Here is a 22,027-nt window from a genome sequence, read left to right on the forward strand (position 1 = left end):
TCAGTTCTCAATGTTCCAGGGGTGACCCCTATGTGGGCTACGTGTGTCCTTTTGTTGTGGCCTCTTTGCTCTCCCTGTAGCTGCCCAGGGAGGCCGAGTTATGCTCCTGACCAGCTGTTGTAATGCTCAGCTGCTTGTAGTTGTTGTGGGCCCTTCAGTCTCTTCATCAGGTGTGGGGAGCCCCAGCACAGTTGGCTGCAAGTTCTAATACCAAATTTGTGTTGCAGTATTTCTTTTAAGTGAGTAGGCCCCCAGCATGGCAGGTTGTTAGGCTCAGGGCCTTACAATTGCTATAAGCCTCCAGGCTTTAGGTCTCTTGTCAGCTCTCTGAGGATTGCAGCTGCGTGGGGCTGGCCTCAGGCACAAGAGCACTCAATTGTTTCAGGCTTTGGAAGGTGGGGCAAATGCCCTATGTGGGTCTTTGAGAAGCACAAGTCTTCTGCAGCTGACAAGCCCTGCCACCCACAGGTCCACACACACAGTCAACACAGTCCTGCCCCGTGTGCGTGCCCCCACCTCCCGATTCGGACCCAGTCTCTCCATGGCGGGAGCCCCACACACTCCGCCACCGCCCCACACTCTCCACCCGCTCCTTGTGCTAGCCCTGCCCCGCTAAAGTCAGCTCAGTTGCCAGGCTGCAGAGAATCCAGTCACCAATCTATGCAGGCCCACACGTTGCCTGAGGGCTAGTTGTTGGGTGGGGCCAGTCTCTAGGGTGTGCTGCCTGCCCTGGCTGAGCTGGATTAAATCGGTGCTCTAGTGGGTGGGGGTGGGGCAGACCTGGGCTAGCTGGCCTCAGGGAGAACTCCAGTGGCGTCTGTGTCAGCACGCCCACACCAGGCCACAACAATGGCCGCCGCCACTGTCCCAGTCCCTGGAGAGGTCTCGCCTCCCACCGAAATGCACCCAGGGCCCAGTAGGTGAGTCTCTTGTCACCCCAGCACTGTGCACCTTTCTTTCTGGTGATTTTAGGATGCTTTCTGAAACGGGTGAGTTTGCGCGCGGGCCCCTCAAGAGTGGGTTTTAGTTTCTTTGTGAGCCAGCTTTTCTGGGGGTACTCCCCAATGTTTTAGTAGCAGGCAAAGTCAGATATTCTGCCACTCATCTCGATTTTGCTAGGTCCACAAAATGCCCACAGCGGGGGCGCTCCCCGGTTCAGGGCCCCGCTCCTCCAAGGAGGCTGCGCACCTGTGGGCTGCTCCCTGGAGGCCGTGAAGCTGGCGGCTTGTGAAGGCTGCGTTTTTCCTCTCCAGAAGGGAGTTTCTGCCTCTTCCACCTCAATCAGGATTGTCCGTTGGCGCAGGAGTTCCTCTTATCCAGTTTTCAGTTCCATCTCAGGGGCAATTTTTCCACGAGTAGTTGTAAATTGGCTGTGTCCACGGGAGGAAGTGAGTTCAGAGTCTGCCTACGCCGCCATCTTGACTTCCCCCCTACACCACCTTTATTTTTTAAAAGGGAAAAATAAGGCACACAGGAAGCAAGTGATTTGCCCAAATTCTCACAGCAAAGTAAACCAGTTTATTGCCTTCATCACTTGCTTCTAGTTATAGTGATGGGTATCACAATCATCCTTTCCCTATCTATTGACTCACTCCTAGGCTATTCCTATTTCTGTTGACATATATGTTTAGCACAAGGTAAAAATTTTTCTTGCATATTCTTGATTAAATGCACACTTATTATGATCCACTGTAAATTACCTGTTATTATATATAATTAAGCACACTTTCAGCTATTTTTTATTTTATTCTGTATTATTTCAAAAGTATTTACAATGCATCACTTCTAACCACTGATAGAAAATTTTTGCTTTTTTAGTGTATAGTATTAGGTGGGTCTGTCTTGAATTCCACATTCAAGCTAAATTAATTACTTGAGTAGCAAAATTTCCATTAGGAGTGACTCTGAATTTGTAGAGAAGGAAATAGTTTTCCAGCCCAATACTTGACTCTGTAGTGATCAATATTCATATGGTTATTATAATGCAAAGGAATCTTATTGGTTTCCAACTGTAGAATCAAACTTTAGATAAAGACAGAAGGCCCACTTTGGTGAGAGAACCTACTGGAAATGTTATAAAGTTGAAAATATATAAGTAAATTTATAGCGCACTGAAGTCAGGAGGTGGAAGTTAAAATAAGAACAGAACACTAAATATAAATTTATGAATATTATTTAACTAATAATATCCTAAAATATACAATAGTTTGGATCATATGAAACTGTATATGATCGTTTTTTTACAAAAATGACAACTTCATATGATTTAACCTAATACTAAAATAATTATGAGCATTAGAGGGAAGAAGAAGGATGAGAAGAGATGGTATAAGTAAACTAGGTCCTTATCATTCATAGGAGGACATCAGTAGAAAAGTGTCTAAAGAATCACATAAAATATTTTTCCTACAAAGTTTATGCTTGCAATTATTAACTTTCATATACCAATAAAATTCATACTTGGAACTGTCTAAATATTTTTTCAGCTTTATTGAAGTATAAAGTAGAAATTTAAGGCAAATAGAATTATAAGATATTTAAAATGTACATTGTGGTACATTTGATATATGTATACCTTGTGAAAGGATTCCTCCCATCTAGTTAATTAACACATCTAACACCATACATATTTATTTATTTGGTGAAAACATTTAAGTTCTACTCTCTTAGCAAATTTCAATTATACAATATAGTTTTATCAACTATATTCACTGTGTTATACATTAGATCCTCAGATCTTATTCCTCTTACAGCTGAAAGTTTGTACCCTTTTACCAACCTCTCCCTATTTTTCCCCACCCCCATCCCCAGCCCCTGGCAACCAGTTTTCTATGAGTTTGACTCAGTTTTAGATTCCACATATAAGTGAGACCATACAGTATTTGTCACTCTCTGTCTGGCTTATTTCACTTAGCATAATGCCCTCAAGGTTCATCCATGTTGTCTCAAATGGCGGGATTTCCTTCTTTCTCATGGCTGAATAATATTCCATTATATGTATACAGTCATGCATAGCATGATGGTGTCTTGGTCAATGACAGACCACATATGCAATGGGGATCCCATAGATTAGTACCATATAGCTTAGGTCTATAGTAGGCTATACCATCTAGGTTTGTGTAAGTACATGTAAGTTGCCTAACGACACATTTCTTGGAACATACCCCTGTGTTAAGTGACACATGACTATACATATATATATAACATAAGGCATACATATTTATATATATATCTATATATTTATATATATATGTATATATACACCACATCTTCTTTATCCATTCATCCATTGACAGACACTTAGGTTGTTTCTATATCTTGGCTACTGTGAGTAATGCTGCACTAAACATGGGAGTACAGATCTCTGTTCAATATCTCCTTTTCATTTCTTTTGGGTATATACCCAGAAGTGGGATTGCTAGATCATAGGTAGTTCTATTTTTAATTTTTTGAGGAAACACCTAAATATTTTAAAATAAAACTTCTGATGTCTTCTTTGAATAATACTTGCATTAAAGATTTCTCATTTTTAATAATCTTCATTTGCACTATTGCCTTTTTAAGGCCTTTTGTCTGAAATAGCTAGAAATATTTTTTCCTGTAGTACAAGGTACTTAACAGCAGTGACAATGAAAAAGCAGAATTAAATAATTGATGTGATTTCTTCAGGAATCAACCTCTATTTTATTTTATTTATCTTTCTGGCATTTTCACTGACATAACCTGTCATGAAAATTGTAGAGTAAAACAAAAACATCAAAACACAAAAAAATACATATTATTTTCTGCTTGCAAAAATTCTGCTTAAGGAAAAATTTATGTCTGAAAATTAATTATTGATGATCTGACTAATAAAAAGATCACATTTCAGACTCAAATCTGATTGTTCTTACAGTAAATTACCCTAGGCAGATGGAATACTCTGGTTGATGGAATATTATGGTTAACAGCATTTGAGAAAAATAATAGCATGATGACACACTTTCACAATATCTGTCGTTTGAATTGTGCTACACGACCCCAGTTGTTTGGGAGGAAGTGATTAAAAGCCTCAGATGTGATGTTACATAGACCCCAGTTCGAATCTTGACCCTCACTTTCACTAGCTAGGTAACCTTGTATAAATTACTTAATATTCTAATTCTCAGGTTTCTCATCTATAAACTGAGGATAAAAATCTCTAACTAACAGTATAATCATGCGCCACATGATGAAGTTTCAGTCAGTGGTGAACCGCATATACGACAGTGGACCCATACAATTAGTAGCGTCTAGCCTAGGTGTGTAGTAAACTATACCATCTAGGTTTGTGTAAGTACACTCTAGGATGTTCACACAATGATGAAATTACCTAACGATGCATTTGTCAGAACGTGTCCCCATCCTTAAGCGATGCATGACTGTACAGTTGGTAAGATATGTAAAACAATATATCGCAGTGCCAGGAAGATGATAATTCCTCACTAAGTGGCAGGGTCGTAACTAATAATTTATTACTGTAACTGAATTATGAAAATTGAGTTATAGCTCATGGGTTGTTTCTAAGTCAAGTGATTAATAACCTTTTCATTGAAATCACGCTCCTTCTCACTAGTGGTTAGATGTCCAAGTTAATCCTGTATATGCCTGCATTATAAAACAAATAATGCCCTTGACCCTAACCATATTATTTGGGCTTTAAAGAGAGAGAGATGTGATCAGAGTACAATTTTGGAGGCCAGGAACTCATGGCCTCTGCTTTAATCCTTCCCGTCTGTTTTGTAATGGAGCAAGGACTTCTCTGAAGGGAGAGAGTGGAGGAAAATAAAGCATATGACAGCTCCAGGAGAGAGTGTGCAGAGCTATAGGGAACCAACACATCCAGTTGGTGGAAATCCCTGGAAATTCTCTTGGTACTGGCCTAGCAGTTGTAATAACAATACTAATACTACTAGTTGTTAAAGATTCAAAACATTTCTGCATATTACCTTATTTAATTCTTGAGCCAGCTTTGAGATAAGTTCTGGTAAGATCTTAACAGATAGTGACTAAGAGCATGATATCACTTACCAGGGTATCCATCTCAGCTCTGTCACTATTTGTGTCACCTTGGATAGGTTCCTCATTGAATTTAAGCCTCTATTTCTTCTTCTGTAAATAGAGTATTTTTGATAATTATAATCATGGATAAGGGCACCAGGACCTTACGTCTCAAGGCCTTGCAGCAAGTATTTGCAATATGAATCTTGAATATGAATTCATTATGAAGAGAATACGAATCTTGGTTTGTATATTCTTTTTTTTTTTTTTTTTAAAGATTTTATTTATTCAGTTTTTTCCCCCCAAAGCCCCAGTAGATAGTTGTATGTCATAGGTTCACATCCTTCTAGTTGCTGTACGTGGGACTCGGCCTCACGTTGGACGGAGAAGTGGTGCCTCGGGGCGCTCCCGGGATCCGAACCCGGGCCGCCGGCATCAGAGCGCACGCACTTAACCGCTAAGCCACGGAGCCGGCCCTTGGTTTGTATATTCTTAACTTCCCTTCAATGCTTCTCTGTCTGTAAGAATAAAGATATACTTAAAATGTGGCACATAGAGAAGTGGATATTGTCTACATATTGATTTGTGTCGGGGCAAAGAAACGGTAAATTGAATACAACTGAGTCATTTTACTACTTTCTCTTTTCAGAGATAAAAATTCTAAATTTTTAGTTTACAAGAAAAAAATGAGGTACCAAATCATCCGAGTTATTTCATTCAACTGACAAATATTTGAGTAATTACTAAGTACAAGACAGTATTTATCTAGGCTATGTAACCCAAGATCACTTAAGAAAAAAATATCCGAGACTCAACTTTAACTCTGTCATTGTGACTTTGCAATTTTGTATTTTCTTTAAAAAATTGGTCTAGCATGTATCAGTGGTTGTCAAACTTTAGGGTATATCAGATTGTTTGGTTATGCCCCAGAGTTTCTGGTTCAGTGTGTCTGGGGCAGAGCATGAAAATTTGCATCTCTAACAAGTTCCCAGGTGATGTTGATGCTGCTGATGACACACTGAGAACCCCTGGTCTGGATCGATGGTTCTCCATCTCCATGTTATAGTGTTCCTCTGTGATCAATGTAAAGTTTGGTGCAAATGATTCATTATTAAATATAAAGTAGCAGTGTTTGGAAAAGATATAATTAAACAATAGAGCATATTTACCCTAATAATATCACTCCTAATATATAAATCAATGTCCTGGGAATTGTGCATAGGAATATGCTGCACATATGAATGCCATTCATCTTGTGCGTTGATTTAAAAAATAAGCTTGAGAGTAGCTCGGCTACAAGCATTTAAGTTATATTCCAGTTTTTTTTTGGCTTTACTTGTCACTGTCATGTCAAGTTGTTCAGTGAATTCTAGTAGCTATAAGAGGTAGAGCAAAGAGGTGGGACAGAGTGTGCAAGAATAAGAAACCCATGGTGTTTGCACACCATCGCAAAGATGTGAGAGCAAGAAAGGGTAAGTGTTGTAACAAATTTTGGACAAGAGCACAGGTGAAGCATTTTGCATTTAATGGAGAGAAACACCTTGAAGCCTCTAATACTAGGGAGAGAGATGGCTGTGGATGAAGGATATGGGACAGCCATAGGCCGTATTTTACAGTGAAACATAAAGCATGGTTGCTTCCTGAGAAGGAAGGAGTGGAAATTTTTAGGAGTCATAAGTGAAAATTAAAAGCTTATAAGAGTCACCCAAAAGAATGGAAATCAGCTGACTGAAACAAATAAAAGTATTGACTAACAACCTTGAGAAGATAACTGTTGTTAGAAAATGGATTTCATAGTGCCAAACATTCCCATGTAGTTTTTGTTTTGTTTTGTTTTTCCAGAAATAACAAATATATAGGATATACAATTAAAAAATCAGAGAATAGGATTTATCCAGGACTGATCCAGATGTGGTAGAGAAACAAATCTGTATCTTCAGTCATTTTGTACTTATCTAAATATCCTATAATGGAACTATGTCAAAGACAGGGCTCAGAGGCAAAAACACTTAACACAAGAAATATGATAAGACATTCTTGCACATCTTAGAATTTAACTAAGAACTGATGAGGAAAACAATCTATTTCAATGTAACAGTGTTTGTGGTTTAGAGGTAGTAAAAAATAATTTCCTTGAATTGACTTGATCATTTTTGACCCACTATCAGTAACATAATTCATATTTAAATGCAAACTCAATGGGCAAAGTTTTGATTTTTTAATATATTAAGTAGCAACCTTTCTTAAATAAAAACGTAAAATAGTCAAAACCATTTTGGAGTACATCTGACAAACTATTCAAAAACAACATATAATTTAAGATAGGAAACAGTAAGAATTTGGAAGGATGGGTCAGAGTAACAAAATTGAATGTTTTGTCAATATTGTACTCAGAATCTTTGAAAATCGGATAACTATGTAGAAAATATATGAATCATGTTTATCTTTTAGGTGAAACTTCTGCTAAGATTTATGCAATGTGGACTCATATTGCAGTATCAGTGATGATACTGTCCAAGTCTCTAAAATCTTCTAGGTGTAACTGAATTTTTGAAGAATAACACCTTGGGTAGAAACGTGAAATATATTGACTTTATCATTAAATATCCCTCAGCTCTGCTGTGCTGAACTCCTTTTTCCTACTGGGAAATGGCAATATAATTTTTTAAGTCACATTGGATTATTCAAGCAGTGTAGTTCTGATTTCCAAGATTCAGTCATGCTCACTTTCTAATGTCAATTTTATATCCTATTCACTTACAACCCTTTCTTTCTTCAAAAGAGCATTTCTGTGAGTTATGGCTATTAGGCAAATGTGTCTTTTTTTTTTTAAAGTTTGTTCAATAATTGATTTTATGCTAAATATGTGTTCATGCAAATATTTAAGTCCAAATACAAAGTTGAATAATGAAGCTTCCTCTTTACTTGAGTATTTTGAATTTTAAAAGATTCAAGCTTATACCATGATTGCTAGTTGAAATTAATAGTATCCATTTCATCTAAATGTACTAAATTTATGAGAGAAATGCAAGCATAACGTGAAGATAAATAGTATTCCAGTAAATAAAAAATATCAATATATTATGATTTATAAGCTCAGTTATAGAAAATGATATTCAAGTGTAACCTAAATATTTAGCGCTTTGTGGGGATTTCTTATTTAAAGATAGAGGCATATAGTCAGCCTACTCTTTTTAGACAAAATACAAAGAAAATAAGAAAAAAATTTAAACCACAACCTCAGTTTTTGTTAAAATTAGAAAATAGTTGAAAAGAAAGCCACAAGGGTGGAGGAAGCAGTGGGGACTCAGCAGGATGCCACTGAGAGAAGACGACAGCAACTGATCTTGTAATCCAAGGTCATGAGGATTCACACCTATGTTTTCTTCTAAGAGTTTTATAGTTTTAGCTCTTAGCATTTAGATCTTTGATCCATTTGAATAAAATTTCTATATGGCATGAAGTGAGGGCCCAACTTCATACTTTTGCATAGGGATATCTAGTTATCCCAGTTGAAAAGACTATTTTTTTCCATTGAATTGTCTCCACACCTTTGTCAAAAATCGATTGACTGTAAATGTATGGGTTTATTTCTAGACTCTCTTTTCTATTCCAATGACCTACATTCTATCATTATTCCAGTACCACACAGTCTTGATGACTGTAGTTTCGTAGTAAATACAGAAATCAAATAGTGTGAGTCCTCCAACTTTGTTCTTTTTTATCAAGATTGTTTTGGCTGTTCTGGATCCCTTGCATTTCCATATGAATTTGACAATCAGCTTGTCAATTTCGTCAAAAAAGTCAGTGGGGATTCTGATAGGGATGACGTTAAATATACACATCCATTTGGAGATTATGCCATTTTTAACAACATTAAGTCTTCCAATTTAGAAATACAGAATGTCATTCCATTTATTTCAATCTCCTTTAATTTTTTTCAGTGATGTTTCATGGTTTTTAGCATACAAACCTTGCATTACTTTGTTAAACTTGTACCTAAGTATTTTATTCTTTTTTTTTTCTTTTTGGTGAGGAAGATTGGCCCAGAGCTAACACCTGTTGCCAATCTTCCCCTTTTTGCTTGAGGAAGAGTGGCTCTGAGCTAACATCTGTGCCCATCTTCCTCTATTTTGTATGTATGATGCCACCACAGCATGGCTTGATGAGTGGTGTACGTCCCAGCCTGGGATCTGAACTTGTGAACCCTGGGTCGCCAAAGTGGAGTGTGCCAAACTCAACTACTGCACCATTGGGCCAGCCCCTGTATTTTATTCTTTTTGATGCTATTATAAATGGAATTGTTTTCCTCATTTCGTTTTGAATTATTTGTTGCTGTTGTATAGAAAAAGAATTGATTTTTATGTATCAATGTTGTATCCAGGAACCTTACTGACCTCTTTTGTTAGCTGTAATAAATTTTTTTGTGGACTCTTTAAGATTTTCTATATACAAGACTATGTCATCTGCAGATAGAGTTTTACATCTTCCTTTCCTAAGGGATGTGTTTTATTTATTTTTTTTACCTAATTGCTCTGACTAAAACCTCCAGTATACTGTTGACTAGAATGGCAAGAGTGGACATCTTTGTCTTGTTCCTGATCTTAAGGGAAAGTGCTCAATATTTTTCTAGTAAGTTAAGTACAATGTTAGCTATGGGTTTTCATAGGTGCCCTTTATGAGGTTGAGGAAGTCTCCTTTTGTCCCTAGTTTGTTGAGTGTTTTTATCATGAAATGGTATTGAATTTTGTCAAATGCTTTTTCTATGTCTATTGAGATGATCAGGTGTTTTTGTCCTTTATTCTATTAATTTGTTATGTTACATTGCTTGATTGTTCATATGTCGAACCAACCTTGAATTTCTAGAATAATCCTACTAGGCCAGGGTGTATAATCATTTTTTTTTAAGTTGCTAGATTCAGTTTCCTGGTATTTTTGTTGATGATTTTTGTATCTATATTCATAGGAGATATTACTCTATAGTTTTTTCTTGTAATGTCTTTGTCTAGTTTTGATATCAAGGTAATGGCTTCATAGAATGAGTTGGCAAGTGTTCCTTCTATTTTTATAGAAAAGTCTGTGAAGGATTGATGTTAGTTCTTCTTGAAATCTTTTGTAGAATTTACCAGCGAACCCATCTGGGCCTGAGCTTTTCTTGGTGAAAGGTTTTCTTTTCTTTTTTTTTTACTAATTTAACTCAATCTCTTTACTTGTATAAGTCTATGAAGACTTGATACTTCTTCTTGAGTCAGTTTTGGTAGTTTGTTTCCACCTAAGAATTTTTTCACTTCATCTGGGTTATCTAATCCATTCGCATACACCTGTTCCCTTTTAATGCTTTTTAATTCTGTAATGTCAGTAGTAGTGTCTCTGTTTCATTCCTTGATTTTCGTAATTTGAATCTTCTCTCTTTTTCCCTTGGTCAGTCAAGTTAAATCAACGTAATTTGTCAATCATGCTGATTGTTTCAAAGAAACAACTTTGGTTTTGTTGATTCTCCCTATTGTTTTTCTGTTCTCAATTTAACTTATATCCACTGTATTCTTTATTTTCCTTCCTTCTGTTTGCTTTTGGTTTAGTTGTCTTATTTTTCTAGTTTCTTAAGGTGTAAGGTTAGGGTCTTATTTAAGATCTTTTTTAGATAGGCATTTACAAATATAAATTTCCCTCCAAGCATGGCTTTTGCTGCATCCCTTGAGTTTTGGTATATAGTGCTTTCATTTTTGTTCCTTTCAAAGCATTATCTAATTTCTCTTGTGATTTCTTCTCTGAACTATTGATTATTTAAGAGTGTTTAATTTAATTTCTATATATTCGTGAATTTCCCAGATTTTCTCCTGTTATTGATTTCTAATTTCATTCCTTTGTGATTCGTTAACCTTTGTTTGGAAAGATATTTTAGGTAGGTATAAAATTCTAGTTTTACATTTTTTTCTTTCTGTTTTTTGGACATGTTGCTCCACTGTCTTCTCACTAGTATTGTTTCTTTTTTTTTTTTTTTTTTTTTTTTAAGATTTTATTTATTTAATTTTTTCCCCCCAAAGCCCCAGTAGATAGTTGTATGTCATAGCTGCACATCCTTCTAGTTGCTGTATGTGGGACTCGGCCTCAGGATGGATGGAGAAGTGGTGCCTCTATGCGCACCCGGGATCCGAACCCGGGCCACCAGCATTGCAGTGCGCGCACTCAACCACCAAGCCACAGGGCCGGCCCACACTAGTATTGTTTCCAATGAGAAATCTCATATCTTTGTTTGTTTGTACATAATGTATCTTTGTATCTTTGTTTCTCTGTACATAATGTGTCTTTTTTAGGGGAGATTGGCTGTTTTAAGACTTGTTACTTTGTCTGTGGTTTTAAGCAATTTTATTATCATGTGCCTTGGTGGAGTTTTCTTCATGTTTCCTTGCTTAAGGTTTATTGAACTTCTTGGCTTTGTTGGTCTAGAGTTTATATCAAATTCCAAAAAAATATTTTCTATTATTTTTCCAAATATTTTTAACTCCTTCTCTTTCAGATGCTCTAATGAAATGTACATTAGAATGATTGGATGTGTCCCATAGCTCACTAATGCTCTCTTTCAATTTTTTAAAATTTCTGTATTCTCTATGTGTTTCATTTATATAGTTTCTATTACTATGTCTTTAGGCTCAGTAACCTTTTAGCAATATCTAATCTGCCATTAATCTCATTCAGTGTATTTTATTTTTCACATATTGTAATTTTCATCCCTAATTTCAATTTAGTTCTTTAAAAAGTCTTCCATGTCTTCTTAACTTTTTAAACATCTGAATATAGTTATAATAATTGTTGTAATGTGTTTTTTTTTTTTGCTAGTTATAATGTCTTTGTGAATTTTGGGTCAGTTCTGATTCATTGAATTTTCTCCTCATCATGGGTCATATCTTCCTTCATATTTATGTGCTTGATAATCTTTGATGACTTCATAGACATTGTAGGTTTTACTTGGTTCGTGGCTGGAAATGTTTCTGTTCCTGTACATACCCTGGAGCTTTGTTCTGTGACATGGGTAACTTATTTGGAAACAACTGGATCTCTCTGGGTCTTGATTTTAATATTTTTTTTGGTAGGACTAAAACAGCATTTAGTCAAGGGCTAATTATTTCTTGCTGCCAAAGCAGGACCCTTCTGTATAGTCTTCCTAAAGCCCTGTGAATTATTAGGTTTTCCACGGTAGATGGAAAACCTGACCCAGTACTGTGCTGGGGACTGTTCCCCTTAATGCTCTGTGATGGTTCTTTCCCTAGCCTCAGGTAATTCCTCGTATGCATGTGATGATGAGTACTCTGCTGAATACTAGAAGCAGAACCTCTTCAGATAACTAGATTACTCTCTTTGTGCACCTCTCTCGTTTCTTATACTCTATCCTGTGAACCCTAGCTGTCTTGCTCTCTCCACACTCTCACCTCTGTCTCCCCAGTAGAGGGAGTCTGCCTTGTTCCACCTGGGTTCCCCTTCCTTGCATCCCAGCCTGGAAAGTTTTTCAAGTCAGCAGCTGGGGTACATGTGGGTCCATATGTTCCCCCCATGAGTCAGGGATCACTGTCTTTTGTTGATGATGTCCAGTGTCTTTAAAACTGTTTCATAGATTTGTTTGTCTTTTTTTCTTGTTGTTGTTATTTCAGATGGGAGTGTATTCTCTTGGTTGTAATCATAATTCTATGAACATATATTTATTTCTACTTTAGCATATTTTAATATTGTTATTGAAATGTTTGTTTTTGTCAAATAGCTTTTCGTTTTCATCTTTACCATCTAAGGTATCTTATTAAAAAAAGGAGTTAAATATCTATTGATAATTCAGTTCAACTATCAAACTTTCTTATAGTAATGTAGGTAAAGTAGATAAAGAAATTTTAGATGACATAAGTAACATATTTGAAAGAGGATTTGTGGATATTTAATCCAGAGTGCTTAAGAAAGCATGTAAATGTAATATGAAGTGGTGACACTAGAAGAAAGAGGAAAGAGATAATATGTATGATATTTTAAATAAAAATGTATTATAATAAAAGCATATAGACTATAAGGCTATAATTTGGCATACAAGGGATTAAGTATATTTCATGTAGAGCTTTAATATTGGGAAAAATTTTTGAGATCAGCTTGTTGGAAAAGCAAATTGAAGTAATGTGTTTATGCTTTTTATAAAGACAACCAAGGTATACATTGATGCGCAAATAAGATTGATATGAGAAACAGAAACTAATTCAGTAAGTGCGAGTGTAACAAATTCTAAAACCATGGAAATAGTATGTTAGATCATCACAAATCAAAATTTTAAAAGTTAATTTTATACTAGGATTTTAATTTTTAATTATTGTCACATTATTTAAGATTATGGTTCAACTAACTGCAGTGTAGAATTTATAGAAGAAAGGGGTCCTATGGTGACAGACTGTATTTTTATTATTGAGAGTGAACCCTTATGTCCTGCCACCTATCAAAATTTTAATTAATGTCCTGGAACAATGAGAATTTAGTTGGTTTGATCTATAGTGATTGCTAGTGTTGAAATACAACGTGGTAATAAGACAATAAGTATTATCATTGCATGGCAGTGGGAGACAGATCTTTTGTGTCCTAATCATATCTGCCTATCAGCAATACTGGAAAATCTATCAGTTCCAAAATATCCTCAAGAAGATTATAGAAAAGTATTATTAAAATGTACAATTTTAATATAACTTTGGTTATGTAATGGGAAATATCATAATAAAATTATATTGCATCTTTTTTTTTTTTGAGGAAGATTAGCCCTGAGCTAACATCTGTTGCCTATCCTCCTCTTTTTGCTGAGGAAGATTGGCCCTGGGCTAACATCCGTGCCCGTCTTCCTCTAGTTTATATGGGACGCCATCACAGCATGGCTTTGATAAGTGGTGCGTAGGTCTGCGCCTGGGATCTGAATTGGCAAACCCCAGGCTGCCCAAGCGAAGCATGTGAATTTAACCACTACACTAGCGGGTTGGCCCCATATTGTATCTTAATTTACAAAACATTTTTAAAGCATTTGGTTTCTCCAAAATGGACTCAGGTATAATAAGGTGGGACTCTTGATTTTCAACTAATTAAAGCAGCAATACTTCTAACATGATTTAAATTTCACAAATCATTATTTTAAAAACCAGAATGAGAAACACCATTAACCTCAATTAATTAGATTTGTCCATCTTCTGCCGTGTTTTCTTTGCAAGGCTGTGGGCAAGGCATGTTGAGAGATTTGCTTGCATTGCAGAAATGTCTTTGATGGGAAAATTGTTAATTAATTCATGTCCAATCATAGTCCTTTTCTGTTGCAAGTCCAGAAGACCTTGCCCAGTAATTGATCCATCTTTGGCCATAGTAGCTGTAATATTGACGTTTTGGAAGCAAAGGCCTGAATCTGATCTCCTATGGTGAACTTTTGGGTCTAAGTTCTTTCAGGCTATATAACTAGATTTTATTTATAAAATAAATAAATTTTAACTAATTTCTCATTTTTACTCCAAATTCCGTATGGATCCACTATGTTGAACCTTCTGGAGCCATGGGATTCTGCCTGCTTCTTTTAAGAGCCTGTAAGAGCTAGTTTTTACCTTTTGTTGCCTTAGTTTTTCAACGGGGTCCTTTTCAAACTATGAATTGGGTCAGCATATAACCCCTTTCTTGAGCATTCTGTGTCTATGCCCCCTTAAGACTTTTTAGATCTTGTGTTTGCAGTTTGGGGTAGGAGGAATTATTACAGAGGTATTTTTTTTTTAATAGCACATAAATAAATTATTCTGTTTTAAAAAAACTCAAGGACTTTGCTACTATGAAGTAAGCCTTTTGGTAATTCTTTTCATCAAAATAAGATATTTTCTAGAAAATAACATAAATGCTATAGTTCCTCTGAAAGAGTCATTGGAAAAAAGTAAAAAATCTACAGAATAAGGATATAAAAGTTACAAATGTGACATCTTAGGGGAAGAGCTTTTCTACTGGTTATATTAAAGAATCTGAGCTCTTTATCACACATTTTAGTTATTCTTTTTTTTAATTGAGACGTAATTGACATAACATTGTTTAAGGTTAAGGGACATAACGTGTTGATTTGATACATTTATATATTGCAAAATGATTACCACAATAGCATTAGCTAACATCTCTATCATGTCATATAGTTATCATTTCTTTTTTGTAGTGAGGACATTTAAGATCTAGTCTCTTAGCAGCTTTGATGTATATAATACCATATTGTTGAGTGTAATCACTATGCTGTGCATTAGATCTCTAGGACTTATTCATCTTCTAGTTGCAAGTTTGTACTCTTTAACAACATCTCCCCAATTCCTTTACCCAGTAGCCCATGGTAAGCACCATTTTACTCTCTGTTTCTATGAGTTCAGCTTTTTTAAATTCTACATATTTGTGAGATCATACAGTATTTGTTTTTCTCTCTCTGGCTTATCTCACTTAGCACAATACCTTCAAGGCCCATCCATGTTGTCACAAATGACAGGATTTCCTTCTTTCTAATGGCTGAGTAATATTCATTGTATAAATATACCACATCTTCTTTACCCATTCATCCATTGTTGGACACTGAGGTTCCTTCTATATCTTGGTTATTGAGAATAATGCTGCAATAAACATGGGAGGGCAGATACCTTTTTAACATCCTGTTTTCATTCCTTTGGATATATACCCAGAAGTGGAATTGCTGGATCATATGGTAGTTCTATTTTTAATTTTTAGACAAATCTCCATACTGTTTTCCATAGTGGCTGAATCAATTTACATTCCCACCTACAATACACAAGGGTTCCCTTTTCTCCACATCCTCACCAACACATGTTATCTCTTGTCTTCTTGATGATATTCATTCTAACAGGTGTTAGGTGACATCTCATTGTGGTTTTGATTTGCATTTCCCTGATGCTTAGTTGTGATGAGCATCTTTTCATGTACCTGTCAGCCAACCCATGTTCATGGATCAGAAGAATCAATATTGTTAAAATGTCCATACTACCCAAAGCCATCTACAGGTTCAATGTAATTTTTATCAAAATTCCAATGACATTTTTCATGGGAATAGAAAAAACAATCCTAAAATTAGTATAGAACCACAAAAGACCCCAAATAGTCAAAGCAATCCTGAGAAAGAAAAACAAAGCTGGAAGCATCACACTTCCTGATTTCAAACTATACTAGAAAGCTTTAGTAATTAAAACAGTGTGGTACTGGCGTAAAAATAGACACACAGAATAATAGAATAGAATAGAGAGCTCAGAAATAAGCCCCATAAGGTCAACTAATATTTGATAAAAGACCCAAGAATACTCAATGGGAAAAGAATTATCTCTTCAACAAATGGTATCGGGAAAACTGGATAACCACATGCAGAAAAATTAAGTTGGACCACTGTCTTACACCACTCATAAAAATTAACTGCAAATTGATTAAAGACTTAAGCATCAGAGCTGATATTATAAAACTTTTGGAAGAAAACATAGGGAAGAAGCTCCGTGACATTGGTCTTGGCAATGATTTTTTGGCTATGACATAACAAGCACAAGCAACAGAGTGAAAATCAACAAATGGTACCCATCAAACCAAAAAGCGTCTGTACAGCAAAAGAAACAATCAATAAAATGAAAACACAGCGCATAGAATGGGAGAAAATATTTGCAAACCACATATCAGATAGGGGGTTAATATCCCAAATATCTATCCAATGATTTAAAAATGGGTGGGGGGAGGAGGAGGACAAAAGGGATAATTAGGCATGTGTGTGGTGATGGATTGTAAGTAGTATTTGGGTGGTGAACATGAGAACATGATGTAATCCATGCAGAAATAGAAGTATAATGACGTACACCTGAAATTTACGCAATATTATAAACCAATGTTACCGCAATAAACAAAAAAAAATAAAAAATAAAACAAATAAAAATGGGCAGAGGAACTGAATAGACATTTTTCCAAATAAGACATCCAAATGGCCGACATATTATATTCTGATATTTGCCTTGGTCCGTAAGAACTTACTCTGAATCTTCCAAAGACTGAAAATGTCTTGTTCTCTACTCTGTACACTGCTAGTGTGATTCTATCAATTCACCGTTTAGAGTTTGAGGAAAATCAGGGCTAACATAGAAAAACCTTTACCAAAGACTCCTTGTTATATGACTTTAGTTAAAGTTGGATGAACCTGTTATCTGATAAGAGAAACAAGTTATATAAATTGTGAAACATAAGTCAATCCTCTTCACCATAATAAGAAATGTATAGCTTTAAAAACTTAAAAAAAAAAAAAAGCAAAGAACACTCTAAAAGGTATGATCTTTTTGAGAATCTTGCCACTACAATGTATGAGCTCCACCCAACGGGATGGCTGTTGCAGGTGGGGCTCTCTGTTACACATACTCTGGAATGGAGGCTATGGCATGCTAACATTTTTTAAGCAGTCCCTTTGGAATCTATACCCGTGGAAGGGAGAGAAAGGAAGCAGGATTGGCAAGAGCAGGTTCTTGAGCTGTGGTGCAGGTTCAAGGGTAACCTTGACTGATCTCATAGGGTGCTCAGGGAGTAGCCAGACTTCAGTTTTAGCCAGACCCAGGACACAATGACTGGACTTTCTACTCCTGCACCAATTAATCATTTGATGTGTCCCTACCTCAACAAGTGTGACCTTGGGCAAGATGGTCATCTGCAGCTGAGGCAGTCCCTGGAGGGGTTGGTATCTGAAAGCTGTCTCCTGTCCACATTGTCAACAGTTAAGGCATTAAAGCCTTCACTGAGGAGAGATCTGAGTGGTATATCACAGTTCCGCCAAAATGTTTTGCCCACACTCTTAGCCACAATTATAATGAGCTCTCTAGAGTTATTTAATTATTAATGTGGAGCACTCCTTTTTTTCTATGTTAGACATTGTACTAGGTACCATTTCCCCCACTCCCAAAGATTCAAAAAGCAAATAATAATGTAATTTTCTGAGACAAGCCTGCCAGTGTTTTCATTTTCATTTCAATTTCATTAAAGACCTTTTAAAGAGCCATGGACTTTTGCTGTTTCAGTGAAATTTTTAAAGGTAACACTGAGATGATAATTTGGAAGCATAGTTTTGAATTCACGGAACATTATTTCTTTCATAGTTATGTTCGTTTCTTCCTTTGAATTCTGAAGAAAGAGAGCAGAATCTTAGAAATGTTCTCTAAATAAGTAGTAGAAGAAGAAAAGAGATGGATGTGAGAAGAACAGGGCCTTTTAGTACCTGTCAGACTGAAAGGAGTCTGTAATCAGAGAATTTATGACACCTCCTATGACCAAAAGGGTGTCAGAGTCTTCTTTTGAAAATAAGTAAAGATCACATGTACAAATCAACAATTTGCAAACCTAAATTTACATCATTTAATTGAAGATCTCAAAATATAAATTTAAAGGGCTTTATAAGCCTTCCATTAATCACCTTAGGCTAGGTGCTTTTTTCTACTTTAAAACAGCCTGTGATTTATTTTAGAAACAGAATTGACACAAGTGAGAGCAATAGTGGTCATGATTCATCTTGGAAGGATGGAGAGGTTTTAAATCTCTGTTTGGTTCTCTTTTGGTATGTCAGTGCAGTGGACAGCTGTTGGGCTAGTGTAAGTTGATTTATTCCCTTTATACTTTATAGTGGGTTCAGAGCAGAGCCTTTTATATAATGAGATAGGTGTGACAGAGGACGAGGAACCGAAGTGTCTCATCCTCAAGTAGTTTGTAGTGTTTCACATTGTTTTATATTGCTGATTTTTTTTCTTAGAAAAGATCCTAGGGCCAGCCCCATGGCTTAGCAGTTAAGTGCACACGCTCCGCTACTGGCGGCCCGGGTTCGGATCCCGGGCGCGCACGACGCACAGCTTCTCCGGCCATGCTGAGGCCGCGTCCCACATACAGCAACTAGAAGGATGTACACCTATGACATACAACTATCTACTGGGGCTTTGGGGAGAAAAAAAAGGAGGAGGATTGGCAATGGACGTTAGCTCAGAGCCGGTCTTCCTCAGCCAAAAGAGGAGGATTAGCATGAATGTTAGCTCAGGGCTGATCTTCCTCACACACACAAAAAAAAGATCCTAAAATTTATGATTATGACTCACGTGTAATTGGATGAGGTTCTTGATTTTCAACTAATTAAAGCAATAATACTACTATTATTAGTATTATTATTTTGCTGACAGAGACTGAGAAGTGAGTGTGACACTTTTAAACATCCATATTTTAGGAGACGGTTTGCTTTTGATCAGTTTCCAATCCAAATGCGCAAATGGAATGTTTGCATAAGATTCAGCAGCCCTTCTGCACAGATGTAGATGTAGTTATGAGTGTTGATGGCGATCAGGAAAGGTTTCAAAGCCTGAAAGAATTGTTGTAGCATATTACATAGAGATAGAGAGAGAGGTAGAGATAGACAGAGATAGAGACAGAGACAGAGACAGAGATGAGAGGAGAAATGTGTTTGGCTTAGTTTGATATCTTAATCAAATATGGAGAAAGGGCAGGGAAAGAAGTTGGCATGTGTAACAACTATAATTTTTTCATAGAGCATCTGAATTTATAAGGTGCCTCAGAAATCATTTTTCTATAAATTGATTTGAGCAATTTTCTGCAGTTTTCTTCATGGACATTATTAAGGTTGGAATTTTCATTAGACAGTTCCCTGGGAACAGGGACTTAAAATCCCAGCCGTCTTGGAGAACAAGAGTGGAGCATCGGCACGTCCTGATGCTCCAGAGAGGGAAGAGGCTAGCAGGGTGCGGGGCAAGGGTCCAGGGGCCATGGGGCCAGAGCCTGCGGGAGCGGCATGTGACAGGATGACACAAGGGCTTATGTTTAGATTCGGCGCTAGTAGGAGAACGTATTCTATCCTCCCCCTCTCCCCGATTAATCAGGTAAAACTGAGAAAAGCAATGACTGTAATTATCCTGCTAACCTCTCACTTTGGCTCTGAAGACAACTCAGCCTAAATTAATTCTCTTTTTACTCCCAAACACGAAGCTTTCATAGGTTAAGCACACTGACTTGAGAGGTTAATGGAGACAAAAGGAAGCAGTTTTCAGATACACTGTCACTGAAGTTGCCAAAGGAATTATTCATTGATTGTGTTCTAAATGCCCAGGATATATGGGTGCAACTGTATATCTGAGCTTCTGTGGTATCGATAAAGGTTTGGTGAGGTACCAGTAGATCTGTGGGGAATAATAACAATAAGCTCCCCAGATGTTAGCCTATTGTTTTCTTTTGTCTTTAACTAAACTGGGTAATTACCTTGTTCTGTACAGCAATATCAAGAGGCTACCTTTTGATTTGTGCTAAAATTGAAGTTAGCATATGGAGATCACACTGTGGAAGATATTCCCATTGGCAACAGTGCAATGTTTCAAAGATGAAGGTGGAGGGAAAAGTACACTTGTTAACTCTGAGCTGTGATATCTTAATTGTTTTGTATTTTTATATACTAGCAACATTGTATGGTTGACTCCTCTGGCACTTTCTTCAGAATCTTTCCATATTTTCTATATAGAAGGTCTTTTGTCCAGATAAATGTCTGTTGGGCTTATCACTGAACTCATCAAACTCAATCAAGTCATCATTCTTTCTGTCAAACTTCCCTTCCATATTCCCAATATTATACTATAAATTTACTTTCTCTGGCTTTATCGTATTCTTACTCTACCCTAGTTTCAGTGACATTTCTGATTTCTCCCAGTTTTATTTAGGAATACATTTACCTTGATCTCAAGAAAAATGTGTTGTTGTTGTTTTCTCAATGAGACAGTATTTAAACAGTGGAATTTCTCACAATTAAGTACATCAAGAAGAGCTCTACACATAGGAACTAACAAAGATTTCATTCTTAGGGCATTGAGTTGACATTAGGTTGGCTTTTTTGACTTGTTATCATGATGTTCACTGTAAAATACAAAGTGCAAGGCCCTTGACAGGAAATTTTAAGTCATAGGTTTTAGAAGTTTGGATCTATTTAGTAATATCTAGACTACCTTACTGTTATCCAGACTCCCAGCTAAAAAAAGCATAATCTTCCAAAATAGTGCCAAGCATACCCTACAAAAGAACAAAACCTCAGGGTCAGATACTATTGAGAGAAAAGTCCCTCTCCAACCAAGCCCTAGAGCCTTGTGCCTGCTGGAGGCATTCTATAAGTAGGCATCCTTACTGTGAATGGAAAAGAAAATCATGAACATATATTTAAAGGAATACAGGTCACTAACTCAAGAATCCTCCAATCAAGCCTTTACTAAAAGGAGACAAAGTGTATATATAACATGGTACCAACAGTAGTAGTAAAAATATGTTTACTTTATTGTATGAGCAGATATGTAATTTTCCATTAATGGAACTAGGTTGCCTTTAGCACGTTGCATTGTCAGAATTTATAATATTAAATGCACAACCCAAAGACAACACTTCCTGCCTGTAGAACAAGAACTACTAATCAGTAGTATTCATTATCTCATATAATAAAAATATTATAAAACATTTTCAGTAGGAGCTATATTAGGAATCCGAATTCTTTCACACAAAGAGTTTTCTAAGGGGCTTGGATAGGAAGATCAGTATGTTACCTTTCAGATATGAAGTTCTGTGCTCTATTTATGATATATTTATCATAATCTATGCCATATAAAAATAAAATCAACAGCTTGAGACTATCCAAGTCTTTTTTTGACAATTAAGAATCATATATAATTAATTTCTCATTTACAGTTTGTTATACAGTTCTTAGTTGTTAAGACACGGCCTTGTGGAAATATTTTAATTATCTTTTATGTATCTTTATGTGTGAAATCATTTGGACACATTACTCCAAAATATGTTCCTCTTCTCGAAAATAGATATACTTCTTCCTGGGGTTGTTAAAAGAATTCATATATGTGAAAACACTTTGAAACAGTAAGGCATTATGTATATATTAGCATTATATCTGCATTTGTTATTCACTCTGCCTATTATAGCACTTTTC

The 22,027-nt window shown here is 36.3% G+C and overlaps 1 protein-coding gene across 3 annotated transcripts in view; it reads left to right on the top strand.

Annotated features, from left to right (window-relative positions):
* TRPC4 (transient receptor potential cation channel subfamily C member 4) overlaps window positions 1–22,027 on the top strand; it is a 223,799-nt gene that overhangs the window by 23,106 nt on the left and 178,666 nt on the right. Inside the window, exon 1 of one of the 3 annotated variants that reach the window (XM_087436167.1) lies at window positions 810–920. The exons of the other annotated variants lie outside the window; for them this stretch is intronic. The gene's annotated coding sequence lies outside the window, so the exon portion shown is untranslated. Of the gene's footprint in view, window positions 1–809; window positions 921–22,027 lie in introns of those variants that run through there. 3 annotated transcript variants of the gene reach the window in all.

Source organism: Ceratotherium simum, chromosome 10 (genome assembly GCF_057802395.1).
Source record: "Ceratotherium simum simum isolate JZ-2026a chromosome 10, ASM5780239v1, whole genome shotgun sequence".
Taxonomy (NCBI): domain Eukaryota; kingdom Metazoa; phylum Chordata; class Mammalia; order Perissodactyla; family Rhinocerotidae; genus Ceratotherium; species Ceratotherium simum.